The sequence below is a fragment of the Mus caroli genome, unplaced genomic scaffold, assembly GCF_978045245.1.
Source record: "Mus caroli unplaced genomic scaffold, Mus_caroli_1 scaffold_5, whole genome shotgun sequence".
In the NCBI taxonomy this organism is placed as follows: Eukaryota; Metazoa; Chordata; class Mammalia; order Rodentia; family Muridae; genus Mus; species Mus caroli.
Genome location: NW_028227260.1, coordinates 82,818,112 through 82,831,210, shown reverse-complemented (window position 1 = coordinate 82,831,210; position 13,099 = coordinate 82,818,112). Strand labels below are relative to the sequence as shown.

The window sequence follows — 13,099 nt, the reverse complement described above, 5'->3', positions numbered from 1 at the left end:
CATGGGGTTTCCAGCTTGTGTGGATATGGGGGGAAGGGTTCTTACCTGTGTCTCAGGTTAGAGCAGATTCCCTGGGAGACTGGCAGGGCTGTGGGGACAGGTAGCAGGCATGCTGTTCTGCCACAGGTACAGGTATAGGTACAGACTGGCAGAGTCACCCTTTGATCAATGTAGTAGGACCAGTGATGGCCTGGGTGGGAATTGTCCCTCCTACCTGATATCACCAAAACCTACTGGATTGAAAATCCCTAGATACCTGGTGAGAAGGAGATTTGTGAACCTGCATTCTGGTTCCCATTGTTGATCCAGCCTTGACAGCTCCAGAGAATGTTTCTATTGATGCCATCTTTTTTTGGAGGCCGCAGATCCAAAATGCTATGCTTAGTCTACAAAGCCTTCAGCTAGGCTCATGGGATGTCTGTGGATAGCTCCATGCCATCAAAGTCCACTACAACTGCTGAACAGTAGTCATACATCATGTGGCCATGCAGATTTTTCCTGGTTAAAATTGGACACTACCTGAAACATTGACTGAGCACAGAGAAACCTAAAGGGACCTAGATGTTCCATATCTTCCTTTTCAACTGGTTCCTGCAAGATGAAGCAGGCATATTCCTGTGACCAGACTTACTCCTGTGAAAGAATGCTCTTAAGCTAGAGTATATCTGTCAATGATTAGAGGGTAAAGAGAGTACCTAAGAGATATCTATTTGGCTAGTACCAACGGGAGGAGACCAGGATCTCAGTGCCATCAGAGTCATAGATATGATTCAACTATTCTCTACTCCAAGGACTTCTAGATAAAGGAGAATTTTGATATCCAAAGCTACTTGAAAGAGCAGGTCAACCAGGATCTGCCTAAGAAGCTGTTGGCTGAGCCTGAAAGGACAGGCTCATGGGTTTTGACCCGAGGCTCTAAACTAGCAAGAACACAACACCCTCAACTGGAGTTATGAAACTTGCAGGCTTGTAGAAAATATGCGCAATTTGACTTTAACTAATAGGCAAGTGCCAGAAGTCCAGGCAACAGACTTTATACTCTATGATAAAGGATGTGTGTATAGTTTATACATCTATGCTGTTTTTACTTCCCATTTGTCTTTATAGGCTTTCGTCTAATACAAGTTGCAAAAATGGTCCACATAATAGGAACATCTGCAAGAAGTCATTTTTCTTATCTTTAAAAATATAAGCCAGTTCGGAGGTTCCTTAGAAAGTTGGACACAGTACTACCCGAGGACTCAGCAATGCCACTCCTGGGCATATACGCAGAAGATGCTCCAACTTGTATAAAGGACACACGCTCCACTATGTTCATAGCAGCCTTATTTATAATAGCCAGAAGCTGGAAAGAACCCAGATGCCGGTCAACAGAGGAATGGATACAGAAAATGTTGTACATTTACACAATGGAGTACTACTACTCAGCAATATAAAAGGATGAATTTATGAAATTCCTAGGCAAATGGATGTATCTGGAAGATATCATCCTAAATGAGGTAACCCAGTCACAAAAGAAGACATATGATACACACTCACTGATAAGTGGGTATTAGCCCAGAAGCTTAGATTACCCAAGGTACAATTCACTCATTAAGAAGGAAGACCAAAGTGTGGATACTTTGATCCTTCTTAGAAGGGGGAACAAAACACCCATGGAAGGAGTTACAGAGACAAAGTATGGAGTAGAGACTGAAGAATTGACTATCCAGAAACTGCCCCACCTGGGGATTCCCCCCATATACAATCACCAAAGCCATACATTGTTGTGGATGCCAACAAGAGCTTGCTGATAGGAGCCTGATATAGCTGTCTCCTGAGAGGCTCTGCCAGTGCCTGACACATACAGAGGTGGATGCTCTCAGCCATCCATGAGACTGAGCATAGGGTCCCCAATGAAGTAGGTAGGGAAAAGCCCCAAGGAACTGAAAGGATTAGCAGCCCAAAGGAGGAACAACAATATGAACTAACCAGTAACCCCAGAGCTCCCAGGGAATTAACCACCAACCAAAGAGTACACATGGTGGGACTCATGGCTGCAGCTGCATATGTAGCAAAGGATGGCCTAGTTGGATATCAACTGGAGAAGATGACCTTGGTCCTGTGAAGGCCCTATGCCACAGTGTGGGGAAATGCCAGGGCCAGGAAACAGGAGTGAGTGGGTTGGCAAACAGTGGGAGGGAGGAGGGGACGGAGGAGCTTAGGTTTTTTTGTTTGTTTGTTTTTGTTTTGTTGTTTTGTTTTGCTTTGTTTTGAGGGAAAACCAGCAATGAGGATAACATTTGAAAGGTAAATAAATAAAATATCCAATAAAAACTAATAATGGGGAAATAAAAACATAACCCAGTTTGGTAATGCACACCTTTAATCCCAGCACTCTAGAGGTAGAGGCTGGCTAATCTCTGGAAGGTTTCAATTGGCCTGCCCTGGTCTACATAGCAAATGTTAGGTCAAACAGGACCATATAATGGGACCCTATATCAAAAACCAAAAACAAAACTAAAAAACAAACAAACAAAAAAACCAGGGCATAGCAAACTGCTAAGTACAGAAGGTTAGGACTATTTGTCCCACACACACATGCAGGAGCTTCATTCTCCACTGAAGTTGACTCCATGCTGATTCCCCTGTTAGTGCCTTTACCCTCCCACCTGACTGGAGCCATGAGTTATAAAGCACTTGTGTAAGCACATTCAGTTTAAAACAGCTGAAATTTTTCCTCCTCCTCCTCCTGCTCCTCCTGCTCCTCCTGCTCCTCCTGCTCCTCCTGCTCCTCCTCCTCCTCTTCTTCTTTTTCTTCTTCTTCTTCTTCTTCTTCTTCTTCTTCTTCTTCTTCTTCTTCTTCTTCTTCTTCTTCTTCTTCTTCTTCTTCTTCTTTTTCTTCTTCCTTTTCTTTGTCTACCTTCAAACTCAAACTGTGTGGCAAAAACAAATTGAACATCAGATCTCCCTCTGTCTCTACATTGTGAAAACCATGTGGCATGAAAGCCAGCTGGACAATGACCACTTCCACAGCATGATTTGTGTTGTAGGCACTGTTCTAAGCACATGATGGAAAGCCCTTTTAGGAAAGTGCTATTTTACAGATCAAGAAACAAAGTTGGATTAAGCATAATGGCACATGTCTTGACACCCTAGCACTAGAAATCTCAGGGCAAGAAAACTGCATACATAGTGAGGCACTGTCTATAAAGAAAGCAAACCAGAAAGACTTGAACTTCAGAGGGGAAGATGTTGGGAAGGGTCTGGGGAAATTGGGGAGTGAAAGTGGATTTGATCAAAATAAATTGTATACCCATATGATCAAAAGAAATTGTATACCCATATGAAATTCTCAAAGAGTAAATAGAACTATAGAATGTTTTAAGTTAAAAAAAGAAGAGAGCACGTGATTCAGCTACTTTTGATAGAACAATGAGGTCATATGAGCCACTGCACCAGGAGATAGTATTTTGTCTTTTAGGAAAATTCTCCTGCAGGTTTCAGGGTAAGCATCATTCTGGCATCCAACTGATCTGTTTGTCTTATTCAGTTTATACACTGATAATGCAGTAAAGTAAGGCATTTTCCCTCAGTCTACAACCCAATACTGTACCTATCTTCAACTTGATAGACAACAGGACATAGCCTCTGTTGAAGAGTACAGATGTTTCTTTAAGTTTGACTTCAGTATTTTCATGTTAACTCTTGACAGGACCTCCTTTCCATCACAGCTCTGAGATTTACATTTTATTTTTGTGGGTTATTTATTTAGTTGAGATGACTCTCATTAGGTAGCCCAATTTGGCATCAAATTTGCAGATATCCTACACTACATTACAGGTATGCGCTACTGTGCCTGGCTATGAAGTTCATGCTTAAAAGTTCCTTAGAGAACTTCTCAGCTTAGTGGTAGATTGTTTACTTACTGTATGGGATTCTAGGGTGATTCCTCACTGTTGCAAACAACAACAGCAAGCAGCAGCAGCAGCAACAACAACAAAACCCTACGAAGTGCACTGGTAGATGAAAATCTTAAAAGGTATGTCAAAGTCAGAAAGACAAACATGAAATATTTCCTTTCATTGAACATATCTAGAGTATTTGTAACTGTCGCCGTGATGCTGAAGGGTCCCAAGCAGCTGCTGCCTGAGTGGATCAGCAACAGCGAGGACACAAGCCCGTGGACAAAGTAGTGAAGAAAGGCAAAAGGGACAAGAAGACCAAAAAGATGATCTTTGAGGAGCTGGCAGTAGAGGACAAACAAGCTGGGGAAGAGGAAAAATTGCAGGAGAAGGAGCAGCAACAAAAGAGAAAGGGAGACACCATGAAAGGCTGTTGGAATAAGGATGTGGACTATGATAGTGTTGAGAGAGTGTTCATGGATTGACTTAAGCAGCTGTCTGTGTCAGCCAGTGATGAGGAAGATGAGGTACTTGCCCCTATACCCTGAGGATGGAAGAGGGCCAAGGGTGAAAATGTTTTTGAAGCCGTGATTCAGGATGAGAGTGAGGAGGAAGAGGAAGAATACAATCGTGTTCTCAAGTCTGCCAAGCCACAGACGATTCATATCAATAAAGCCATGACTGAAGAGCCATGGCTCAGGAGTAAAAGGGGAAAGGAGGAGAAATCAAAAGAAAAAGCCAAGAGTAAACTTGCTGCTGCAGACAGTGAAGGGGAAGATGAGGAGGACACAGCTAAAGAAAAGGAGCCTCCTCAGCAAGGGAAGGACAAAGACAAAAAGGAGGCAGAGCAGGGTTCAGGGGAAGAGAAAGAAGAGAAAGAAGGGGAGTTGAAGCAAATGATACCTATGCCAATGTTAGCAAGAAGGAAAAAGAAAAAGCTAAAGAAACAGATGGATTATGATGGACTGGTGGAGTCATTAAAAGCAGCTATTGTTGCAGAAAATGACTTCTCTGTGTTCCAGCCATAGGTCTTTTCCAGCCAGGCAATGTTAGGCAGGTGGATTTCTGAGTTTGAGGCCAGCTGGTCTACAAAGTGAGTTCCAGGACAGCCAGGTCTATACAGAGAGACCCTGTCTCCAAAATCCAAAAAGAAAAAGAAAAGAAAAGGAAAGGAAAGGAAAGAAAAGAAAAAAAAGAAGAAGAAAATGCATCTGACATCACGTTGGAAAAGTTCAGCATCTCTGCCCAGGGCAAGGAGCTGTTCGTCATTGATGACCTGTACATACTGACCGGCCACTGCTATGGGCTGGTGGGACGCAATGGCAAAGGTAAAACCATGCTTCTGAAGCACATTGCCAACTGTGCCCTGAGCATCCCCCCTAACATTTACATGCTTCTGTGTGAGCAGGAGGTGGTGGCTGATGAAACACCAGCCTTGCAAGCTGTTATTTGCGCAGACACCAAGCGACTGAGGTTGCTAGAGGAGGAGAGAAGGCTTCAGGGACAGTTGGAGCAGGGGGATTCCACTGCTGCTGAGAAACTAGAAAAAGTGTATGAGGAACTGCGAGCTACTGGGGCAGCAGCTGTGGAGGCCAAGTCACGGTAGATCCTGGCTGGCTTGGGCTTCGACCCTGAGATGAAGAATCAGCCCATACAGACGTTCGTTCTCTGGGGGTTGGAGAAAGCGTGTCTCCCCGGCCAGGGCACTGTTCATGGAACCAACACTGTTGATGCTGGATGAGCCCACTAACCACTTGGACCTCAATGCCGTCATCTGGCTCAATAACTACCTTCAGTGCTGGAGGAAGACGTTGCTGATTGTCTCCCACGATCAGGGCTTTCTGGATGACATTTGCACTGTTATCATCCACCTGGACACTCCGCTGCTCCATTACTACAGGGGCAATTACATGACCTTCAAGAAGATGTACAGGCAGAAGCAGAAAGAACTGCTAAAGCAGTAAGAGAAGCAGGAGGAGAAGCTGAAGGCTGGGAGCAAGTCCATCAAGCACGCGGAAAAGCAAACAAAGGAAGTCCTTACTTGAAAACAGCAGAAGTGCCGACAGAAAAACCAGAATGAAGAGTCTCAGGAGCCCCCTGAGCTCCTGAAGTGTCCCAAGGAGTACACTGTGCTTCACCTTCCCAGACCCCCCCCCCACTCACCCCCTCCCCGCTACTCAGTTCACCTGTGCTGGGTCTGCACACTGTGACATTTGGCTACGAGGGGCAGAAGCCACTCTTTAAGAATCTAGATTTCAGCATCGACAAGGACTCCCAAAATTTCATTGTGGGTCCCAGTGGTGTGGGGAAGAGCACACTATTCCTGCTCCTGATGGGCAATCTGACACTGACCAACGGGGAAATGAGGAAGAAACATTGGCCGAAAATCGGCTTCTTTAACCAGCAGTATGCAGAGCAGCTGTACATGGAGGAGATGCCCACTGAGCACCTGCAGAGGAGCTTCAATCTGCCCTACCAGGATGCCTGGAAGTGCTTGGGCCGCTTTGGCCTAGAGAGCCACGCCCACACCATCTAGATCTGCAAACTCTCTGGTGGGCAGAAAGCCTGAGTTGTGTTTGCAGAGCTGGCCGGTCGGTAGTTTGATGTCCTCATCTTGGATGAACCAACCAATAACTTGGACATAGAATCCATCGACGCCCTGGGGGAGGCCATCAACGACTATAAAGGGGCTGTGATCATTGTCAGCCACGATGTGTGCCTCATCACAGAAACCAACTGCCTGTTGTGGGTGGTGAATGAAAGACTCCAAAACTCCCAAAGGGAGGCACTTACTCAAGCCTCGGGTCAGCCGCGCACCCAAGAAGACACTGAGACCGGTACTTAAGATGTATAGAGAGTAAGATTTAATACAGCAACGACAAGAAAGCATACAAAAAGCACATATACCAGATATCTGGGGTCGAAACTCATGCAGCCTGCAAGGTGCAGAGGAGATTCGGCAACCGGCCCAAACTTTTCACAAGCTTTTATAGGAAGGAGGCAAGGGGGGAGCAGGGCAGGGAAAATACAGGTTTTACGTCACTAAGAGATTCAGCCAAGGGTTTTTTCAAAGTGCTTTTCGCAACCGCATCCCACACTTTGGCCATGTACTTGATTCATTGGAACTGAGGTTTTTACTCACACCCTTATCTCAAAAATGTCCCTGGCACAGTCCTTAGTTGGGAGGGGTTGGACTGGGTTCGTTCCAGGAAACCCTTATCTCAGAAATGTCCCCGGAACAGTTTTCATTTGAGAGGGGGTCTGACTCTGGTGTGAGAGTTCAGAATGTACTCTGGGGTGAGAAGTTCTGGTGGTCAGTAATTTTCCTCTTTCAGTGGAGGAGCAGGATGTCAGACAAATCGACGGTGACTTCGATGTCTACAAGCGAGAGGTATTGGAGGCCCTGGGTGAAGTCAAGGTCAACCGTCCTCGGGATTGAGTTCCCCTCCTGGAAGCCTGCTGCAATAAGCTCCTATGGCTGGAATCTAGGCCATCTCCCTTCATCCACCTAGAAGCCTGCTGTGTCTTCTGCCAGCTGCAGCCACATGGGCCATGAAGGGGTGTGTTGCCTTGATGTGTGTGAGAGCATCCATCCGTGTGGATTGTGTCCTTCTCAATGAAGGACTGTGTTCCCCTTGAGGTAACTGAGCTGGCTTGCCCACACTGACTTAGTCTCTCTTCAGACAGAGGTGACCTTTGCTGTGATGGGTTACCCTCAGGCCAAGTTAAGGTGACCTCTTGTCTCAAGACATTTGCCACTCAGAACTGGCCCTGGTCCCTCCTTTGGAAGGGTACTACTGACTCAACTGACACAAACAGCCAGAACTTCAGGGCTGGAGGCAAGTGTCTGAGACCTGTACTTTCTCACCAAAGATCTGGTGACTGTGGTCCCTTGTCTCATGGGGACTTGAGGGCAGGAAAGGAGAGCTCCTGAACTGAAGTCTCCTTTACAAGGGAGGAAATAAAGGAGTGGGATGCTGAAAAAAATCTAGACTAAAAAGAAAAGACATGAAAGTAGAAAGGGAAATATTGGGGGCAAAGGAGATCATTAGGATGGTGAGTGGGATAAGAGCCCATGAATGCAGGACACACATAATTGATGTATATTTAATACATGTATAAAAGATTATGTTGAAACTATTATTATGTACAATACTATGTATTACTAGTAAGAAGTAAATAAAGGGAGTATCATTCTCACCGTCTCTCTTCCAGAGAAAAGAAACTTTCTGGGACCCATACAAGGAAGTGTAAGGGTGACTCATTCAACCATCCCTGCCAAGGAACATGCAGTGATGATAGCTCAGTAGACCCTGCCTGTCTTGAGCTCCTCAGGTCCTAAGTCTTTACTCAGTGTCCCCATCTAAGAGCCCTGCAGGGCCATTGTCCTCCTTGTTCACTGATGACTGCACATTAAAACTAATGGTCTCATTTCCTCTAAACCTGAGGCAAAAAACAATGGGCATCCATGAACCAAATGATATATTTGCCTTCACAGAATTAAAACACATCCCTTCCCAAGCAAAAATATCAAAAAGAGAATAAGAAGAAACCTCACAAACTTGGAGAAATAAAACTTTTGTGAAGAACTACTTGATAAAGGGCTGTTTCATAATATTCAAGAGTATCTACAACTCAATGATAAATATGAAATTCAATATAAAATGGAGAAAAGATCTGAAAAGATGCTTCCCCAAATGATACAGAATATAAGTATGTATGTCCTAACATTATATGCTCTAGACAAATGCAAACTAAAATAGAAATGTAATACTATTCCACATCTATTAGAAGAGCCCAAATCCAAAACATTGATGACAGAACAGCTTGGTGGTTAAGCAGAACTTTCTGAGGATGCTAGAAATTGCCAGGAACAGCTCTGCTCTGAAAATATCCCCCAAAACAGAAAGGTACAAAAGAGTAGGAGTTGGGGACAACTTGGAGACACTGGATTTCAGCTTGGGCTTACTAGTGTTTCTCATAAGCATGGACATGGTCCTTCTCATCTTGAGACATGATGACTAGTTTGAGACAAATGACAAGAGTGTGAAATGAAGTGCAAATGATGCAGGCACCTAAATATTGTGCAATAAAAGCCCTCATTCATCCCTAGTTAGGATGGAAAATAGTACAATTAGTTTGGAAAGCAATTTGGACGTTTCCTACAAAACCACACAGACTTTTACCATTGACTACAACCATTATGCTACTTGATATTTACCTAAATAAGTAAACAAACAAACAAAACACACCTATGCAATAGTCTGCACAGAATGATTTATGACAAATTTTTAAAGATTTTATTTATTTATTTATTTATTTATTTATTTCATGTATGTGAGTACACTTAGCTGTACAGATGGTTGTGAGCCATCGTGTGGTTGCTGGAAATTCAATTCAGGACCTCTGCTCGCTCTGGCCCAAAGATTTATTATATATATATATATATATATATATATATATATATATTCATTATATATGATATATTATATCGTATATAATACATACTATATAATATATATTATATGTATAATATATATTCAATATATATTGATTCATTATATCTCAGTACACTATAGCTGTCTTCAGATACACCAGAAGAGGGCGCCAGATCTCATTACTGGTGGTTGTGAGCCACCATGCGGTTTCTGGGATTTGAACTCAGGACCTTTGGAAGAGCAGTCAGTGCCCTTAAACTCTGTGCCATTGCTCCAAGTCAGTTCATGACAATTTTATTTGTAGTTGCCCAAACTGGTAGCAATCACGATGTTTGTCAGTTTGCGATCAGATGGACTGTTGGTACATTTGGACTATGTTATTAAAAAATAGAGACTTGTCCTCTAGTTGTGACTTAACTACTTCAAATGGACACAACTTGAACAAATATTGTACGTTAAAGGCTCCACAACTAACTTTTCTTCAAAAAAATAAATGAGTTATTAATCCATGAAAAGATACAAAAGAAACTTTATGCACATATTACTTAGTGAAAGAGATCAATATGGAGAAGATTCACTGTGAGTATTCTATCCAAGATTCTTAGGGAAAGGCAAAACTGTGGAGACAGTAAAATGTCAGCAGTATCTGGCACTCAGAGGGAAGTGTGACATGACCATAGAGGGCAAGGCATGGTTTTCAGGAAAGTGATGCTTTAAGAATGAATATAAATTATGAAATTTATTAAAATCCCACACAATATGCAACATCACAAGTGAAGTATAACAAACTATGGACTTTAGAATCTGATATAATGACATGTAATATAAATTTACTAATGTGTAAGAAATGTACCACTATACTATGGGATGCTGATAGCAGGGAGGTTGTATATGTCTAGGAACTCAAGTTGCACAGGCACCTTTACTTTCTGTTCTGGTTTTTGTAAACTTAAAACTGCTCTAAAATAAAGTCAGTTCTTTAAAACCATATGAAAGCTTCTGCCTCATTCTTTTCTCCTTAATATAAGGACTGAATACAAGGGACCAAGGGGCCAGGTCATTTGTTTTCCCATATATTCATTTGTAGGTTATGATCTCAGTTCTCCTTCACTGTACATTATTAGATGTTGAGCAGGGTCTGAGACTTCCTATTTCTTGACCTAATGTCTTCCCTATTAAAAAAAATGTCTAAGTAACAAGGAGGGCCCAAAGTGGGGGGTGCTTGAATTTCAATGAGAAGGATAACTAGATTAGACACAGGGGGTATTGGGTAGAGGGGACATGGGAGGGGAGCAGTGGCGATGGCAACAGGAGGAACGAGATAGGGGAGGATAGAAAGAGAGAGAATACTCAGAGAGACAACTAGATTGAGAAGTGGCATCTCTGTGATGAGCTAGAAACATAGGACAATGAAAACTCCCAGGAATGTATAAGTGTGATCTGAGCTAAGACTCCCAGTAATGGGGAGTATGGAGCTCAAACCTAACATTTCCTGTAACCAGGCAAGACTTCCAATAGCCGGACTGGGGCACCAATCTAGCCACAAAATCTCCCATTTACAGTTTTTTCTGTCTACAAGAACATAAAAACTGAGCTGCCAACCAGAGAAAATGCATGGGATAGACCTGGGCCCTCTACCCATATGTAACAGTTGTGAAGCCTTGTCTTCATGTGGGACTCCTAACAGAGAAGCAAGGGCTGTCTCTGACTATATCGCCAGCCTTTGGATCCCTTTGCCCTAACTGGGCTGCTTTGTCTAGCCTCAGTAGAAGAAACACCTAGTCTTACTGAATCTTTATATGCCAAGGCTAGTTCATATCTATGGGAGGCCTCCCCTTTTCTGAGGAGAAGGGGAGGAGGGATGGAGAGGTTGGAGGTGAGGTGAGAGGGAGGGAGGAGAGGATGGAGGGGGAAGCTTGGGTTGGAATGTAAAGTAAATAAATAACAATTTTAAAAACAGTACCTTTTGTGTAGCTCTCCTTAATGGGATTAAAGGGGACAGACTTTATCTTTCCACAAATATCCTTCATTTCTAAGATGTGGCAGACAAGAGCTGAAAAGACATCTCAGTCAGCAAAGCATATACCTTAAAACTTTGAACCTGAGTTCAGTTCCCAGAAGCTGAGTGTGATGTGTAATCCCAGCGCTGGGCTGGCAGACAGAAGCAGATCCCAGGTCCTTGTTGGCCAAATACTAGACCAGAAAAAAGGCCTGAGGTGGGGGGGGGGGGGACCGTGGATAGCTCCTGACAACAAATAACTACCACACTTGACCTCTGACCTCTTCACACACCTGTCTCTTCTCCAGAAGTGTCAGACAGATTGCTGTTTTGTGTGGGATTTCTGATTGGGAGTCCAAACTCAGGGTTCAAAGTCTAAATCACAGTAGGACCTTCCTTCTGCTAAGCAGGATATGAAAGCGGTTTTGCCTTACATTTATGCCTGAAATCTCTATAATGTTTGACACAGAATAATATAAGGGTCTCACTGAGAGAGGCTTTGTAGTTGTAGCACTTTTCAGAGTGTTTACTTTGTACCTATCATACCTAGAAAGGCCTCTTTCTCAAGGCTGGAGTCAGCCAAGGCCTGAGACCAAGGTCTTCATTTCCAGAGACTTCCAAAGGAGAAATTAGCCTCACTCAATGAAGGCTGTCTGTGAACTCTGTGACCTGACCACAGTGACAGGATACTATGCATCACTTGGCTCTGGGTGAGTGCTGCTGGGGTTCATCTTCCTCATCAGGGTCTTCAGTTTCTCGTAGATTTCAGACTACCTCCACTCATGTGAGGCAAGTCTCCTTTGGGTAAGGCAGACCCTGGGAACCTTTAGTAATTATTAGGGTAGGAGGAGCTCCAGTCGACATCTCTGCCTGACATGTTTTCTATCTTCTCCTCTTTTAGGAATCTCTTTCATTTTATTCACATTCCTAGGTCACAGAATCACTGGGAAACACTAAATTATATGACCAATTTCCCTGTACTATAGTGAAATCATGACACAAGGCAAAGACCTTGGACAGACATTTCTTTAGAAAAACACAAGATTGTTCTTATTTTTATTTTTCATTAAAAGTAAGATTTGGCCTCACATATTCACATTGAAAAGGGTGTAATTTTCTAAATGGAAATTGTGCAGAATGATGGAATAGGAGGACATTATCTTTTGAGTTAATCTGATTTGCACACGTAATCACCATTTGAGTAGTATTTTCTCTTTCCTCCATTCTTTTGTTCTAGTAATGTATTAGACACAAAATCTCTCCTTAAAAAAAAATCATGATTGGGCTGGAGAGATGGCTCAGCACTTAAGAGCACCTACTGCTCTTCCAGAGGTACTGAGTTCAATTCCTAACAACCACATGGTGGCTCACAACCATCTCTAATGGGGATCCGATGCCCTCTTCTGGTGTGTCTGAAGAAATCAACAGTGTACTCACATAAAACAAACAAACAAATCCATTAAAAAAAATCAGGATCTTCTGGCAGGGTCTAGCCAGGTGAGTTCACCTTATTCTCTTCCTAATGCCCAGGCTAGCCTGGGTCTCACACCAGCTTCTTGGCCAAGTCTGGTCACTATTGCCCTAGCTGTCCCCAAAGTCTCCACTTCTGCTAAGATCTACTCTGACTGTCCCAAGCCTACTGGGCCCTCCAATACCACATCTAATCTCCAGAGTAAACCAGATTCTGAATAGCTTTTTCCAGAGCCCAGGACCCAGCCAACCTATACCTAATCTAGAGGCTCCATTTGAGGCATACCTTACCTGTTAAGACAACCATA

At 43.3% G+C, this 13,099-nt stretch overlaps 1 pseudogene; it reads left to right on the top strand.

The window, feature by feature from the left end:
- Positions 1-4,100: 4,100 nt before the first annotated feature.
- Positions 4,101-7,323, top strand: LOC110287312 (ATP-binding cassette sub-family F member 1-like; annotated as a pseudogene).
- Positions 7,324-13,099: the final 5,776 nt, after the last annotated feature.